The 16,870-nt window shown below is 42.2% G+C and overlaps 1 protein-coding gene across 1 annotated transcript in view; it reads right to left on the reverse strand.

Annotated features, from left to right (window-relative positions):
• The window catches only part of TEX26 (testis expressed 26), a 58,280-nt gene that overhangs the window by 40,405 nt on the left and 1,005 nt on the right, over positions 1 to 16,870 (reverse strand). The window lies entirely within an intron of this gene.

Genomic DNA, 16,870 nt, shown 5'->3' on the forward strand with positions numbered 1-16,870 from the left:
TGGAAAAAAATATTCAAGCTTTGCACTGCAATAGTGAAGGATTTTTGAGGAAAATACTAATGCGGGAAGCATCAAAAGAAGTTGGAAAGAATACAGAGTCACTGTACCAAAAAGAATTGGTCAACGTTCAGTCATTTCAGGAGGTAGCATATGATCAGGAACTGATGGTACTGAAGGAAGTGGTCCAAGTTGGCACTGAAAGCATTGGCAAAAAACAAGGCTCCAGGAATTGACAGAATACCAACTGAGATGTTTCAACAATCAGATGCAGCACTAGAAATGCTCACTCATCTATGCCAAGAAATTTGGAAGACAGCTACCTGGCCAAAGGACCAGAAGAGATCCATATTTGTATCCATTCCAAAGAAAGGTGATCCAACAGAATATGGAAATTATCGAACGATATCATCAATGTCACACACAAGTAAAATTTTGCTAAAGATCATTCTAAACTAGTTATAACAGTACATCGACTGGGAACTGCTGAAAATTGAAGCCAGATTCAGAAGAGGACGTGGAACCAGGGGTATCATCACTGATGTCAGGTGAATCCTGGTAGAAAGCAGAGAATACCAGAAAGACGTTTACCTGTGTTTTATTGACTGTGCAGAGGCATTCAACTGTGTGTATAATAACAAATTATGGATAACATTGCGAAGAGTGTTAATTCCAGAATGCTTAAATGTGCTCGTGAGGAACCTGTACATGGATCAAGAGGCAGCCATTTGAACAGAACAGGGGGATACTGTGTGGTGTAAAGTCAGGAAAGGCGTGTGTTAGGGTTGTATCCTTTCACTATACCTATTCAATCTGTATGCTGAGCAAATAATCTGAGAAGCTGACTATGTGAAGAAGAACTCGGCATCAGGATTGGAGGAAGACTCATTAATAACCTGCTATACACAGATGACACAACCTTGCTTGCTGAAAGTGAAGAGGACTTGAAGCACTTACTGATGAAGATCAAAGACCACAGCCTTCAGTGTGGATTACACCTTAACAGAAAGCAAAAATCCTCACAGGTGGACCAATGAGCAACATCATGATAAAAGGAGAAAAGATTGAAGCTGTCAAGGATTTCGTTTTACTTGGATCCACCAGCAACACCATGGACGCAGCAGTCAAGACATCAAACAACCCATTACATCGGGCAAATCTGCTGCAAAAGATCTCTTTAAAGTATTAAAAATCAAAGATGTCCCTTTAAGGATTAAGGTGTGCCTGACCCAAGCCATGATGTTTTTGATTGCCTCATATGCATGTGAAAGCTGGACAATGAATAAGAATTACTGAATAAGAATTGATGACTTTGAATTATGGCATTGACAAAGAATATTGAATACACCATGGATTGCCAGAAGAACAAACGAATCTATCTTGGAAGAATACAGCCAGAATGCCCCTTAGAAGCAAGGATGGCAAGACTCCATCTCATGTACTTTGGACATGTTGCCAGGAGGGATCAAGCCCTGGGGAAAGACATCATGCTTGGTAGAGTAGAGGGTCAGTGAAAAAGAGGAAGACCCTCAATGAGATGAACTGACACAGTGGCTGCAGCAATGGGCTCAAGCCTCATTGCAAAGATGGCATGGGACCGGGCAGTGTTTTGTTGTTGTCCATAAGGTGGATAATGAGTTGGAACCAACTCGACAGCACCTAACAACAACAGAAATACTCCAGCTAATAAAAGGAAGAAATACAAGAATCAGGATATCTGTCTGCAAACTCCTAATGAAATAATAATAAGGAGCCATATTGGCTGCTAACCGAAAGGTTGTTGGTTGAAGCCCACCCGCCAGCTCCAAACGGAAAGACCTGGCAATCTGCTTCCATAAAGATCACAGCCTAGGAAACCCTATGGGGAGTTAGACTCTGTCAAATGTGGGTTACTGTGAGTCAAAATCAACTTGATGGCACCTAACAACAACAATGAAATCATGCATCCAGTCGACAATCAACATGAGACCTATAGTTCAGAAAGAGAGACCACCAGGTAATACATGCTCCTGAATGAACATACACAACACCACCTGTGAAATATTTTGGCCAAGATACCGAACCTGAATCAGATGGAAGTCTTTAGTGTATCAGATGACAGGAAATATAATGAAGAGAGAAACATTTTAAATACCACGATGGAGATAAAATCAGAAGAATCTAAAACAATGATCTGGTTTTTTTCAAGAAAGAAATTGTCAGCGGGGAGGGAGGAAGAAAAGAGGGGGAACATGTGGATTAAATGAGACAAGAAACACAGTAACCAATTGAAAGGATTGAACCAACTTTTGTTTTCTAATTAAGAGACTTGGGGAAATTTGAACGCTGATTGGGTATTTATATCAAAGAAAAAAAAATTTTTTAACGTGAGATGACCATATCATTATATACATTTGTTGTTGCTGAGTGCCATCAAGTCAATTCTGACACATAGCGACCCCATGTGACAAAGTATAACTGACCCGTAGGGTTTCCTAGGTTGTAATTTTTATAGAAGCAGATTACCAAGTCTTTCTCCTGAGAAGCAGCTGGGAGGGTTTGAACCACCAACCTTTCAGTTAGCAGCCAAGTCCTTAACCATTGCACCATCAGGACTTCCTATATATAAATCCTTATATTTTAGAGATGCATACAGAATATTGAAAATTGAAATGTGATCAGGACTGGAATTAGCTTCAAAATAATCCAGCGGGAAAGGTTTGTGTGTCCACGTGTTGTTGATTGTTATAGCCAGGGGGTAGTTGGGGATTTATTGTGTATCCTTTTGTGTATGTCTAAAATATTTCATATTAATACTTTTTTTTTTTTTTTTAAAGAACTGGGTAGATTCAGGTTGCTATGTCGATAAGGTGCCAAACATGTGGAAATAGGAGGTATTTGGGTTTTGGGCTATTTTTATTTGTCCTTCGGATGTTTGGGGTCATGGAGGATGTGGTCGTAAATCAAACCGGAGTAACTGAAGGAACACGAAGATTTTCCAAAGGGGACACAGCCCAAATTAAAAACAAAACCAAACCCGTTGCCGTGGAGTCTATTTCAACTCACGGAGACCCCAGGCTTTACTGAAATCAAGTTTCAGGCCTCACTTTCTAAATCTACTCTTTCCTAAAATCCACCTCCCTGAGAACAAACCTGCATATTTATACTGCCTATATTTTTTTTTTGTTTATGCAGGTTCTTTCTCTCCCACACACTCTTTCATAATTCTCCTTTTCCCACTTTATCAAAGACTTAAGCCCGTTGCTGTCGCATCATTAAGAGTCACAACGACCCTACAGGGCAGAGTAGAACTGCTCCACATGGTTTCCAAGACTGTAATCTTTAAAGAAGCGTATTACCAGGTCTTTCTCCCGAGGAGCAGCTGGTGGGTTTGAACTGCCAACCCCTCGGTTAGCAGGCAAGCACTTAACCACTGTACCACCACGCCTCCTTATGAAAACGAAACAGCTCTATTTATCTCATGAAGATGCAGTTCCAAAATATTCACTTTTTATATTTAGTGATTATTAACATTTATAAAGCATGTAATGTCTTGAGCAACTGTGTACTAAAAATAAGCATGATAACTCAATACTTGGGGTCACATAACATGTTTAAAATTTAATTTAAATTAATATACTAAAGTAGTTGCTGAGAAGTATTAATAGAGGGATCAGTAAATTACTTTCAAACATAAAATATATTACAGCCAGGTAAAATTCTGTGGAGGAAGTGGAATGAAAATAGAGTTCAAAAAGCAAAAGGGATGAAATAAATTATCTGACATTTAATGAGTTTGTTTGTGTGTTTTCAAAAAGGAACATGATGGGTACCTATTTACAGTAGCCACTGGCTGTTCTTTTTTCTTTCTTTCTCTCTTCGTTGTGCTTTAGGTGAGAGTTTACAACTCAAGTTCTCAGACAAAAATCTATACACATATTGTTTTGTGACATTAGTTGCAATCCCTACAACATGACAGCACACTCCCCCTTTCCGGCCTGGGTTCCCTGTGTCCATTCAACCAGTTTCTGTCCCTCCCTACCCTCTCATCCTGCCTCCAGACAGGAGTCACCCATTTGGTCTCCTGTGTCTGATTGAACTAGAAAGCACACTCCTCATGTGTATTGTTTTTTTGCTTTATAGTTCTGTCTAATCTTTGTCTGAAGAGTGGACTTCCATCACGGTGTCAGCTCTGGGTTAACAGAGCATCTGGGAGCCATAGTTTCGGGGGTTCCTCCAGTCTGTGTCAGACCATTAAGTCCGGTCTTTTTACGTGAATTTGAGTTTCGCACCACACTTCTGCGCCGTCTGGGACTCTCTGTTGTGTTCCCAGTCAGGGTGGTCACTGGTGGTAGCTGGGCACCATCTAGTTCTTCTGGTCTCAGGCTGGTGGAGTCTCTGGTTTGTGTGGTCCTTTAGTTTCTTGGGCTAATATTTTCATTGTGGCTTTGGTGTTCTTCATTGTCCTTTGCTCCAAGTGGGATGGAACCAATTGATGCATCTTAGATGGTGGTTATTACAAGCTTTTAAGACCCCAGACTCCACTCGCCAAAGTAGGATGCAGAACATTTTCTTGATAAACTTTGTCATGCCAATTGACCTAGATGTCCCTGAAACTATGGTCCCCAGGCCCCAGCCCCAGCTATTCTGTCCCTCGGAGCGTTTGGATGTGTCCCGGAAACTTCTTGGCTTTTGCTTTGGCCTGGTTGTGCTGACTTCCCTGTATTGTGTGTTGTCCTTCCCTTCACTGAAGTTGATCCTTGTCTACTATCTAGTTAACGCGTTTCCTTCACCCTCCCTTCTCTACCCTCGTAACCATCAAAGAATGCTTTTTTCTGTTTAAACTGGTGGCTATATTTAAAGATGTGTTTTAACAGCCTTATTTTCAAATGTCAATACTTGGGATGTGCTGGAAATGTTATCTTTTGTAACTATTTAAATTCAGGCTGAGAACTTGTATGTGAACTTAAAAAATAGGTGACTTTGAAGTCTAGCAACACAGGCTCCTTGAGTATCCATTTGGTTTTGGCTTTCCTCCCAAACGTTTCTTCTTCTTCAGTCAAGAGTTACCTGGTGTAATCATTACAGTCAGTTGAAAATCTCCCAGTTAGCCTCCAGAACTGTGAGACCATAAATTTTTGTACTTGGAAGAACTACAGCCAGAATCCTCCTTAGAAGTAAAGATGGGGAGACTTCGTCTCACGTATACTTGGGACGTGTTATCAGGAGGGAACAATGTCTGTAGAAGGACATCATGCTTGGTAAAGTAGATGGTCATTGAAAAAGAGGAAGACCCTCAAAGAGATGGATTGACATAGTGGCTACAACAACGGGCTCAAACATAGCAATGATTGTGAGGACGGAGCAGTGTTTTCTGTTGAACATAGCGTTGCTACGAATTGAATGACTCAATGGCAGCCAACAATAAATATCTGGCAAGACTAGCATTGGTGATGAGTAGTGGTAACAACCCACCCATTCATCCAACCATTCAATAGTCATTACCTGCCTGTTATGAGTCAGAATTGACTCAATGGCAACAGGTTTGGTTTGGTTTTCATATGTAGTAAGTAGGAGCCCTGGTGGGACAACGGTTAAGTGCTCAGCTGCCAATCGAAAGGTCAGCAGTCCGAACCCACCCAGCAGGTCTGTGGGAGAAAACCCGGGCAATCTGCTCCCGTAAAGATGACAGCCCAGAAAACTCTATGGGGCAATTCTACTCTGTGACACACGGGGTTGCCATGAGTTGAAAACTGACTCTAGGACCCAACAACAACAACATGTACAGTAGTACCTGTTAAAGCCAGAACCTACGTATGGGGGAAACCTGTCAGAGAAGGAAAACAGAAATATTTTTCCAACAAAATGATTACTTCAGCCTAAGAAATATTCTCTGAAAGCCGGATCCTGTGAGATGCACACAGAATCAGAAGATTGTTGGTATTGCGACCCCAATAGAAGGAAGTGCAGACGCAAAAGCCGGAAATAGTTCCAACAAGCGCAACAGTCAGAGAGCAAGGTTCAGTCTTCCACTTCCGTTTGTGTTGTTGTGTGTTTGAAGGCGTGCTGTGCGTCCCTACTGTTCTGTGAGTATGTCTCTTCTTTACATTTTTGTCTTTTCGTGTTTTTTTTTGCCCGTAAATTTTTTCCAGCGAAGAACAACATCCATACGTTTCAAAGAAGGTAAGAGATACGAATGAAGTCTCTATTTTCATTAATGTCTAGCAAAGCAGCCTTTATTTCCCCTTATTTTTAATTTTTAGGTTTCGCTTTGTGTGCTTGCAATTTTGATACACATTATTACGATTTTCAAAATCTGCTCCTTTATTTCCTTGAAATTCTTTTGTTCAAAATGTCTTGTTTTGCCCCCAAAATAGTAAAGCATTTCCTCACTGAACTCATCCAATGTGTGTACTCAAGCAAAACGATTAAGGAAGAAACCCTAAGAAAAAGCTTTAAGAATTGGGGCTTCTTATCTGGCAGTGGGGACAGTATGCAAAACGGAACCGTTAGGGATCCCGATAAGGTCATGTGGGTTCAAGATGCAATAGATGGCATTTACAGTGGTGTTGGAGAAAACAGGCTCAGGGCTTGGTATTGACAAAGAAATTGCCACAGAAATGGACGGTATAAACCAGCCGGAAATTGTGGCCCCAAGCAACCTAAAGATGAAGATGATGAAGACTTCCCATTAGAGGGCCAGGGCCTTCAAGTGAAAGACAAGCGTTCGGCTCTATACAGGCTCTGAAGGACTTTGGAACAGTTAAAGGAGACCAAGAGCTTTTTTGATAAGCCTGTGGATTTAGAAATTTGTTTCAATAACTTCATCAAAAAACCCAAACTAAACAGTAGACATTAGATGTTTTTAATAAAAAGTGAATTGTACCCATATCTTTGTTTGAATAGCATATGCACGTATCTGTACATAATTTAGACAGACACGCAAGTGATACAAAATGGTTTAGTGTCTTTTCTAGCCCTGTAAAATCGAAAAGAAACCCTTTCTGGGTGTTTAGGAGGTAGGATTCTTTTTATTTATTTATTGTAAAACATTTCGACGTATTTTAATTAATTTATTTATTTTTGACATTTATTTATTGTGCTTTAGGTGGAGGTTTACAAATCAAGTCAGTCTCTCATGCAAAAAGCCACACACACCCCGCCGTGCGCTCCCAGGCACTCTCCCCTTAACGAGACAGCACATCCCTAGGAGGTAAGATTCTTAATAGAGAGCGATAGAAAAGTGGTAAGACTGCACCTCTGTCAAAGGTGGAAAACTTGCAAGACCGGGAAAAACGAGGCAATTCCGTTGAGTTCCGGCTCTCACAGGTTTCAGTGCTGTTAAGTAATAGATTCAAATCCCACATCAGGCTTAAGTAGTGCGATCCCATTTACCCGTAGATGGCGCTATTGTAAACCATGAAACGGTAACTCTCTGAAGAACCAATGTGTCAATCTTCTTAGTTTCCCTGTAAGAGTTTTCCCTACTGTTTGAGGGGAGGAAATCTGATGCTCCCAGGAGACCTGTGCAAACAATAGATCCTACCCCACAGCCATTTTCCCAAAGCACTTCTGTAAGCCTTCTCTGATAACACTGTTTGTTTCAGATACTAATACAGCCCAAACCAAAACCCCATTGTTTTTGAGTCAATTCCGACTCATAGCGACCCTATAGAACAGAGTAAACTGCCCCATAGAGTTCCCAAGGTGCAGCTGGTAGATTCGAACTGCCAACCTTTTGGTTAGCAGCTGAGCTCCTACCCGTTGCACCACCAGGGCTCCAGCTAATAGAACACAAGCAGACAAATTAAAGTGTGTCTATCAATCTGACTTGAACAAGGATCTCACCGATTTAAATCGGGCACCACTGCCGTCTTTGGTGTGAACGCCCTCCTCATGGTTGTTGCGTAGGAATCCCAGTTGGTGTCACCTGCTGCGAGTATAACAAAGCACTTTTCAGTGTGGCAAACCGGAGTACTCTGATCAAATGATGTTTTAAAAATCCAAATAATTTTGCAAGAGGAAAACCTTTCAAATAGCAATTTTACTCTCAACTTTCGAGTCTAGAGAAGTAAAGGTCAATTTGTGGCTTTTAATAGGAAACAGGCGGAGATTAATTACCTGGGTTCCTCCTCACCCTACCCCCAAATAAAAATCATTCTATTGTTTTTCCTCATGCTATTTTAAAGAATTTAAGCAAAGCATAAAACTATAAGTAAATTGTTTTTTTTTTTTTTTTTACGTTCTATCATCTTAAGATTGGAAACCTTGGTGGCGTAGTAGTTACAAGTTTGGCTGCTAACCAAAAGTTGGCAGTTTGAATCTACCAGGCGCTCCTTGGAAACTCTCTGGGGCCGTTCTACTCTGTCCTATAGGGTTCCTTTGAGTCGAAATCAACCTGACGGCAATAAATATCATATTGAGATCACCACTATTACTGGTTTAGTGATCAACTTTTCATGTATGTCAATATCAACATACACATATACATACTCATATCATACCTACCCATATCATATATACACATACACAAAATACAAAGGGGTTATATCCAGAGCGTCAAGTTTTATCCTGGACACCTTCCTGGCTCCTTCCTCTCCCCACTCACTATCACCCTCCCTGCCTTCGTCCTCCAAGGTAGCCCATGTTAACAAGTGTGCCCACTTCTTTTCATATCGTTATCCATGCTGATATATGAAGATAGATGAAGTCTTACTCTATACCATATTTTTGTTACCGAGTTGATTCTGACTCACAGCAACCCTACAGGACAGAGTAGAACTGCCCCATAGAGTTTCCAAGGCTGTAAAGCTTTACGGAAGCAGACTGTCACATCTTTCTCCTGCAGAGCGGCTGGTGGATTTGAATCACTGACCTTTCGGTTAGAAGCAGAGTGCTTAACCACTGCGCCACCATGGCTCCTTTATTAGATACATATCATACGTACATAAATGCATAGACATATGGGGTTTTAGTTCTCATCATGATGTTTTACAAAAATGAGCTCATATCACACAAAATGTTCTTTTCCTGTCTGGGGCAGCTCTTAACTGCTCTTCTTCATGACTGTGGGAAAGCTCTGTGGTGTCCATGTTCTTTTAAGCTGTGAGAAGGAACAAGAGAGACTGTATACAGAAGAGAAGGCTTCCAGAGCCTGAGGCCTTGAGCACTCCATCGTTCAGAGGTTGGGGAGATGAGAAGTTACCAGAAGAGGAGGCTGAGAAGGAGCGGGCCACGAGGGAGAGAAACAGCAGGAGGACGGCGTGTCCTGGAAACCAACGGAAGACAGTGTTTCCAGAGGGAGGGAGGGGCCACCTATGGCAAATGCTGCTGATGGGTCCAGGAGGGCGAGGACTGAGAATTAACCATTAGGCAAAAGAAGCCCTGATAGTGCAATGGTTAAGCACTCAGCTGCTAACCAAAAGGTTGGCAGTTCAAACCCACCAGCAGCCCTGTGGAAGAAAGACCTGGCAATCTGCTCCTGTAAAGAACACGGCCTACTCTGTCACATAGGGTTGCCATGAGTCTGATTGACTCAACAGCCACGACAATAGAATTTATCTGCCCAACGTCCCACTGACAACAAAGGTGCACCAAGTTACTTGGGAATATACATTTTAAATTCAATTCAGTCGTTCTATCGCCTCCCCATTAGAATACTGTAGCCACCTCGTTCTCTCATTCTTCACATCCAGGCAGTTACCGGTTGCTTCTTACATTTCAGTAGAACCTGGGTTGAAATGTTGCCTTTAGGTCTTGAGTACATGGTGCTGTCTAGCATCTATCACCTCCTCCTTAAATACTGTAGCCACCTCATTGCCTGTGTGTGTTCCCACTCATGCACTCTATATATAACTGTTGTGAAGTCCCTTTCTCAAGTACATCTTCAGTTTCCCCATATTCTTAAACTATATGCCATGACCGGACATATAGTTGTTGTTAGGTGCCATCCAGTCGATTCTGACTCATAGCCACCCCATGTGACAGAGTAGAACTGCCCCATATGGTTTTCTAGGCTGTAATCTTTAACGGGAGCAGATTGCCAGGTCTTTCTCCCATGGAGCTGCTGGGTGGGTTCAAACCGCCAACCTTTCGGTTGGTGGCCAAGCCCTTAACCATTGTACTACCAGGGCCCCTCTACTGGAGCATTGTGGGTCCTAAGCCTAATCGTTTCTGAGTGGTGTCTTATAAAAAGGAAAAACAGACACGGAGGGACATACACACAGGGGGAAGACACCATGTGAGGACCCGTCTGCAAGCCAAGGACACCAAGAAACACCTGGGTCTGCCAGGAGCTGAAAGACACACGGAAGGATTTTTCCCCTGCAGCCAACAGAGAGAGAGAGAGAGAAAGCCCAGCTCTGCTGACACCCTGACTTGGACTTCTAGCCTCCTGAACTATGAGAAAACAAGTTTCTTTTCTTTAAAGTCACCCATTTATGGTATTTTTGTTATGGCAGCGGTAGGAAGCTAAGACACTCAGTGACAGGAAAGATAGCAATGTATCTGACATTACCCTATGAGGCTTCTACTTTACTTGGAATCAATTTATGCTTAAAAAGTGTTTTATTCCAATACCCATCACCATGGAGTCAATTCCAACTATAGTGACACCATAGTACAGAGTAGAATTGCCCCATAGGGTTTCCAAGGCTGTAAATCTTTACGGGTGAAGACTGCCACGTCTTTCTTCCTAGGAGGAGCTGGTGGGTTTGAACTGCTGACCTTTTGGTTAGCAGCCAAGCACTTCAACCACTACTCCACGGGCCTCTTTATTACAATTAAAAAAAAAAAAAAAAAGCCCTTTGCTCTCTAGTTAATTCCGACTCATAGCGACCCCATAGGACGGAGTAGAACTGGCCCATAGGGTTTCCAAGGAGCAGCTGTTGGATTTGACAGCAGACCTTTTGGTTAGCAGCTGAGCCCTTAACCACTTTGCCACCAGGGCTCTGATAGTAGGACCAAATATTCTTTGTTAAAGGAAATTTCAAGTGTGGACAAGTAAATGGAAAGAAATTGTGAGGAATGCTGCTCTGAAAAGAAGCCTTTGTTTAACCTGATTTGAACCTCCAGGTTTGCCTCCTGGAAGCATCAGGATGGATCCTCTGTGCAGAGGCCACTCACCTCTTTGCCCTCCTTTTCCTGAGGCAGACATCACTAATCAAGCCCAGATCACTTTCCTGTCAGGCCCAGAGAAGCCTCAAAAACCCTTGCAAGACATGGCCCCAGGCAGCATCTCCCATCCGTCACAAGACAGTCCTCTCCGTGTGCCTGTCCGCAGTCTCTCCCCCTTCTGAGGACATACTGAGGGCTGGTGGCTGATGGCCTCCTATCACTAAAAGTCCATTTCAGAAGGCTGTAGAGACAGGAGGGGGTATGCCTAGCTGCTTCCAGGACCTGAGACCAAGCCATCCTTTTACCTAAGCACAGGTCAGGTGCTTCCTCCCTCTTCGGTAATCCTAACCCCCTTGGATGACTAAAATGATTAGATACGTACTTGATTTCCAGTATCACTTCCAGCATCAGTGACCTTGCAGTCAACTCCAGCTCATGGCGACCCCGTGTGTGTCAGAGCAGAACTGCACTCCAGGGTTTTCAATGGCTGACTTTTCAGACGTAGATCACCAGGCCTTTCTTCCGAGGTGCCTCTCGGTGTCTTAAACGTCCAGCCTTTCGGTTAGCAGCTGAGCTCGTTAAATGTGTGCACCACCACTGTCCCGTACGTATTGTTTCATGGTTACTACAGCTATTTTGTCAGGTCTGTATTTGTATGCTTTTTACTTCTGTTGACAACTCTTCTGAAAACAGATTTAGAATTAATCCTCGTCATTAATTTAATTAATATTTAAATTAAACTAGTATCCAGCCTAGCTTAAATATTAATTTAAAAATCTTCCATCATAATATGGAGCCCTGGTGGCACAATGGTTAAGCGTTCAGCTGCTAACTGAAAGGTAGGCCATTTGACTCCACCGTCAGCTCCGAGGGAGAAAGACCTGGCAATCTGCTCCATAAAAATAACAGCCTAGAAAACCCTATGGGGCAGTTCCACTCTGTCCCATGTGGTCACTGTGAGTTAAAATCGACTGGACGACACACAACAACAGCAATCATAGTATTCTAAGAAAAAAAATCTGTTTCCAGTGTATTCTCTGTATGCCATCGCTTTCTTTTGCCTTTATTCTTGATATATCAGGGTCCTGCCTGTAATTCGGTGTCTCTCTTACCCATTATTCTTCTGTCTTCTTGTTTGTTTCTTCCTTCGCTCATTCTCTGTTCATTCCACAAACAAGTCCTGAACCCCTGTCATTGGCAAAGTCGCATCCTAGGGTCTGGAGATATGAGGGCCCTGTTTGGGCCTTGGGAATGCACAAGCCAGTGGAGGAGATAACAAATACCCAAGGAGCACACGCTTCCGCATTTGCAGACATCTTTTTTTAATGTACAAAGTGCCAAGGGCACCCTGAGGGGGGCTTCGTTTTTTCTGCTTGGATGAGAGAAGGCAGAGAGGGAGGGTCCAGGAGGGGCTCCCTAGGATAGGTGACCTCTGAGCTGAGACTGAGTTTATTAGAAGTTTGACAGGGGAACATAGGAGTTTATGAAGTAAAGCATCACACAGAGGAAGTAGCATGGGGTATGGGTATGCGGTGGGACAAATGGCCCATCGTGAGTAGAGCAGAGGGAGAAATGGCCACAGCAGGTTTATGAGGTCTTATAGCTGGGCTACACCCTCAGGTGTTGTTCTGTTGTCATTAGGTTCCATCAGGATGGTTCTGACTCATAGTGATTTGATGTAAAACAGAACAAAGCTCTGCCGGTCCTGCACCATCCTCATAGTCGTTGCCATGTTTGAGCCCATTGTTGCAGCCAGCCACTGTGTCAGTCTATGTCGTCTAGGGTCTTCCTCTTTTTCGCTGACTCTCTACTTTACCAACCATGATGTCCTTCTTCAGGGATTCTTCTTGTTGTTGTTGTTAAGTGCTGCAGAGTTGGTTCTGACTCATAGCAACCCTTTGCACAACAGAACGAAACACTACCTGGTCCTGCGCCGTCCTTACAATCGTTGTTATGCTTGAGCTCATTGTTGCAGCTACTGTGTCAATCCGCCTCGTTAAGGGTCTTCCTCTTTTCCGCTGACCCTGTGCTTCACCATGCATCATGTCCTTCTCCAGGGACTGATCCGTCCTGACAACATGTCCAAAGTATGTGAGACGCAGTCTCGCCATTCTTGCTTCTAAGGAGCATTCTGGTTGTACTTCTTCCAAGACAGATTTGTTCATTCTTTTGGCAGTCCTTTGTATACTCAATATTCTTTGCCAGTGCCACAATTCAAAGTCATCAATTCTCCTTCGGTCTTCCTTATTCACTGTCCAGCTTTCACATGCATATGATAAAAAAAAAAAAATATGATACGAATGAAAATACCGTGGCTTGGGTCAGGCACACCTTAGTCTTCAAGATGACCTCTTTGCTTTTCAACACTTTAAAAAGGTCTTTTGCAGCAGATTTGCCCAATGCAATGCGTCGTTTGATTTCTTGACTGCTGCTTCCATGGATGTTGAATGTGGATCCAAGTGAAACGAGATCCTTGACAACGTCTATCTTTCCTCCGTTTTCATGATGTTGGTCTTTGGTCCAGTTGTGAGGATTTTTGTTTTCTTTATGTCTAGATGTAATCCATACTGAAGGCTGTGGTCTTTGATCTTCAGTAGTAAGTGCTTCAAGTCCTCTTCACTTTCAGCAACCAAGGTTGTGTCATCTGCATAATGCAGGTTGTTAATGAGTCTTCCTCCAATCCTGATGCCCTGTTCTTATTCGTATAGTCCAGCTTCTCAGATTCTTTGCTCAGCGTACAGATTGAATAGGTATGGTGAAAGAATACAGCCCTGACGCACACCTTTCCTGACTTTAAACCACTCAGTATCCCCTTGTTCTGTCCGAACAAGTGCCTCTTGATCTACGTACAGGTTCCTCATGAGCACAATTAAGTGTTCTGGGATTTGTCCCTCCTAATAACATTTTTTTTTTTAATAACATGTCCAAAGTATGTAAGATGAAATTTTGCCATCCTTGCTTCTAAGGAGCATTCTGACAGTACTTCTTCCAAGACAGATTTGTTTGTTCTTCTGACAATCGTGATATATTCAATATTCTTTGCCAACACCATAATTCAGAGGCATCAATTCTCCTTTGGTCATCCTTATTCATTGTCCAGCTTTCACATGCATATAAGGCAATTGAAAATACCACGGCTTGGGTCAGGCACACTTTAGTCTTCAAAGTGACATCTTTGCTTTTTAACACTTGAAAGAAGTCTTTTGCAGCAGATTTACCCAGTGCAATACATCATCTGATTTCTTGACTGCTGCTTCCATGGGTATTGGTTGTGGATCCAAGTAAAATGAAATCCTTGACAACTTCAATCATTTCATCATGATGTTGCTTATTGGTCCAGTTGTGAGGATTTTGGTTTTCTTTATGTTGAGGTGTAATCCATACTGAGTGCTGTGGCCTTTGATCTTTATCAGTAAGTGCTTCAAATCCTCTTTACTTTCAGGAGGCAAGGTTGTGTCATCTGCATATCTCAGGTTGTTAATGGGTCTTCCTCCAATCCTGATGCCACATTCTTCTTTATATAGTGCAGCTTCTCAGATTATTTGCTCAGCATACAGATTGAATAAGTATGGTGCAAGGATACAACCCTGATGCACACAGTATTCCCTTGTTCTGTTTGAATGACTGCTTGCCTCTTGGTCTATGTACAAGTTCCTCATGAGCACAATTAAGTGTTCTGGAATTCTCATTCTTCATCATGTTATCCATAATTTATTATGATTTACACAGTCAAATGCCTTTGTATACTCAATAAAACACAGGTAAACATGTTTCTGGCATTCTCTGCTTCCAGCCAAGAGTCATCTGACATCAGCAATGATGTTTCTCATTCTGTGTCCTCTTCTGAATCCAGCTTGAATTTCTGGCAATTCCCTATTGATGTACTGCTGCAGCCACTGTTCAGCAAAATGTTACTTGCGTGTGATATTAATGATATTGTTTGATAATTTCTGCATTCAGTTGGAGCACCTTTCTTTGGAATGGGCACATATATGGATCTCTTCCAGTCTGTTGACCAGGTAGCTGTCTTCCAAATTTCTTGGCATAGACAAGTGAATACTTCCAGCACTCCAACCGTTTATGGAAACATCTGAATTGGTATTCCATTAATTCCTGGAGCCTTGTTTTTTTCCAGTGTCTTTAGTGCAGCTTGGACTTCTTCCTTCAGTACCATTGGTCTTGATCATGTGATACGTCCTGAAATGGTTGCAATGGTCTAATATACATTTAATTTTATGTAGATGTTCTTTTATAATTAGACTAAAGTACTATTTGGTTCAAAGATGACTTCAGGGGATAGTTTTGTTTCAGGGTTTAAAGATTTCCTCAGGGTAATAATTTCAGAGGAGTCATCTGGCCTCAATGGCTCCAGGAAGTCTGAATTCCATGAGAATTTGAAATTCTGTTTCACATTTCCTCCCTTTTGATCAGAATTTTGCTGTAGAATCCTTCATCTAAACACTCAGTAATGGTAGCCAGGCACTATCCAGTTATTCTGGTCTCATGGCAAAGGAGGAATTTGTTCATGAAGGTGATTGGACACATATTTCATTTTGGAGGGGGGAGTCTTGAATTCTCTCAGGGGAAGGGAATTTTGGAGGTAGAATTAATGAGATCTGGTGTTCAGATTAAGATGTTCAAGAAGCTGCCTTCCATCCTAATCTGAGCAGCTGGGAGCCTCCTAACTGAGCTCACAAAGTCTGGAAGGCTTAAAGGGACAAGGACTGTAACTGTGGACATGCTGAGTTAGAGACCCTTCTGTGACATCCAAATGGAACTCTCTGGTAGACAGCTGGGTATTTTCGTTTGAAATGTAGGAGAAAAGTCAGAGTTAAGCATAAAGATCAGAGAATCATTAGCACCTTTACGTGGCCCTGGGATGTGATGTGGTCACTCACATAGAGGATGTAAACCAAGAAGGATAAATCTTGAAGGACTCCAACATTTTCGGGAAGAGCAGGGGAAGAGGAAACAGTGAAAGAAATGAAGAAAGAGTGACCAGAAAGTGAGAATGAAATTCAAAAGGAGTGTAGTCAGGGAATACAGCAAGAAATTCTTTCTCCCCTCTGGCTCTCCTGCTAGGCACCTGTGTGATTCAAACTGTTTGTGTTTGACTACCAACCTAAATGTTGGTAGTTCGAATCCACCCAGGGGTGCTGCAGAAGAAAGGCCTAGCCATCTCCTTCTTTAAAGATTACAACCAAGAAAACCCCATGAGGTAGTTCTACTCTGTCCCATGCGGCCACTGTGAATCAGAATAGACTAGAGAGCTATGGGTTTGGTTTTTTGGTTTGGTACTCTTGTCTACCTTCACATAATACAGAAATTGATCTTTTTTATTCTACTTTAAAAAAAATTTTTTTTTTTATTTTTTACTCATAAGAAAAAAAAATAAAACATTGGCCAATTCAACAATTTTTGCGTATATAGTTCTGTGACATTAATTACATCTATCATGTCGTTCAACCATCACCACTCTGCTTTTCCAAATTGTGCTACCACCATCAACAGAAGCTCAGAAAGGGCGTATTGTAAGTACTTTGTACTAATTATTTTCATATTCTGTTCTTAACTTAAAAGTAATGAATGGAATGAAAATATGCATTCCATTCATTCTCACAGGACCGCAGTTCTCAGGAATTTGCAGTTGGACAATTCCTTGCTGCTCCGTAGCTGTGGAACCGCAGTAACCCACCCAGATACCTGCAGTGGGGTGTTACTGCCATTGGAAAGGCAGGGGCGGGGCTGACTGCACAGTAATCAGGCAACTAGCGTGACA

Source organism: Loxodonta africana, chromosome 23 (genome assembly GCF_030014295.1).
Source record: "Loxodonta africana isolate mLoxAfr1 chromosome 23, mLoxAfr1.hap2, whole genome shotgun sequence".
Taxonomy (NCBI): domain Eukaryota; kingdom Metazoa; phylum Chordata; class Mammalia; order Proboscidea; family Elephantidae; genus Loxodonta; species Loxodonta africana.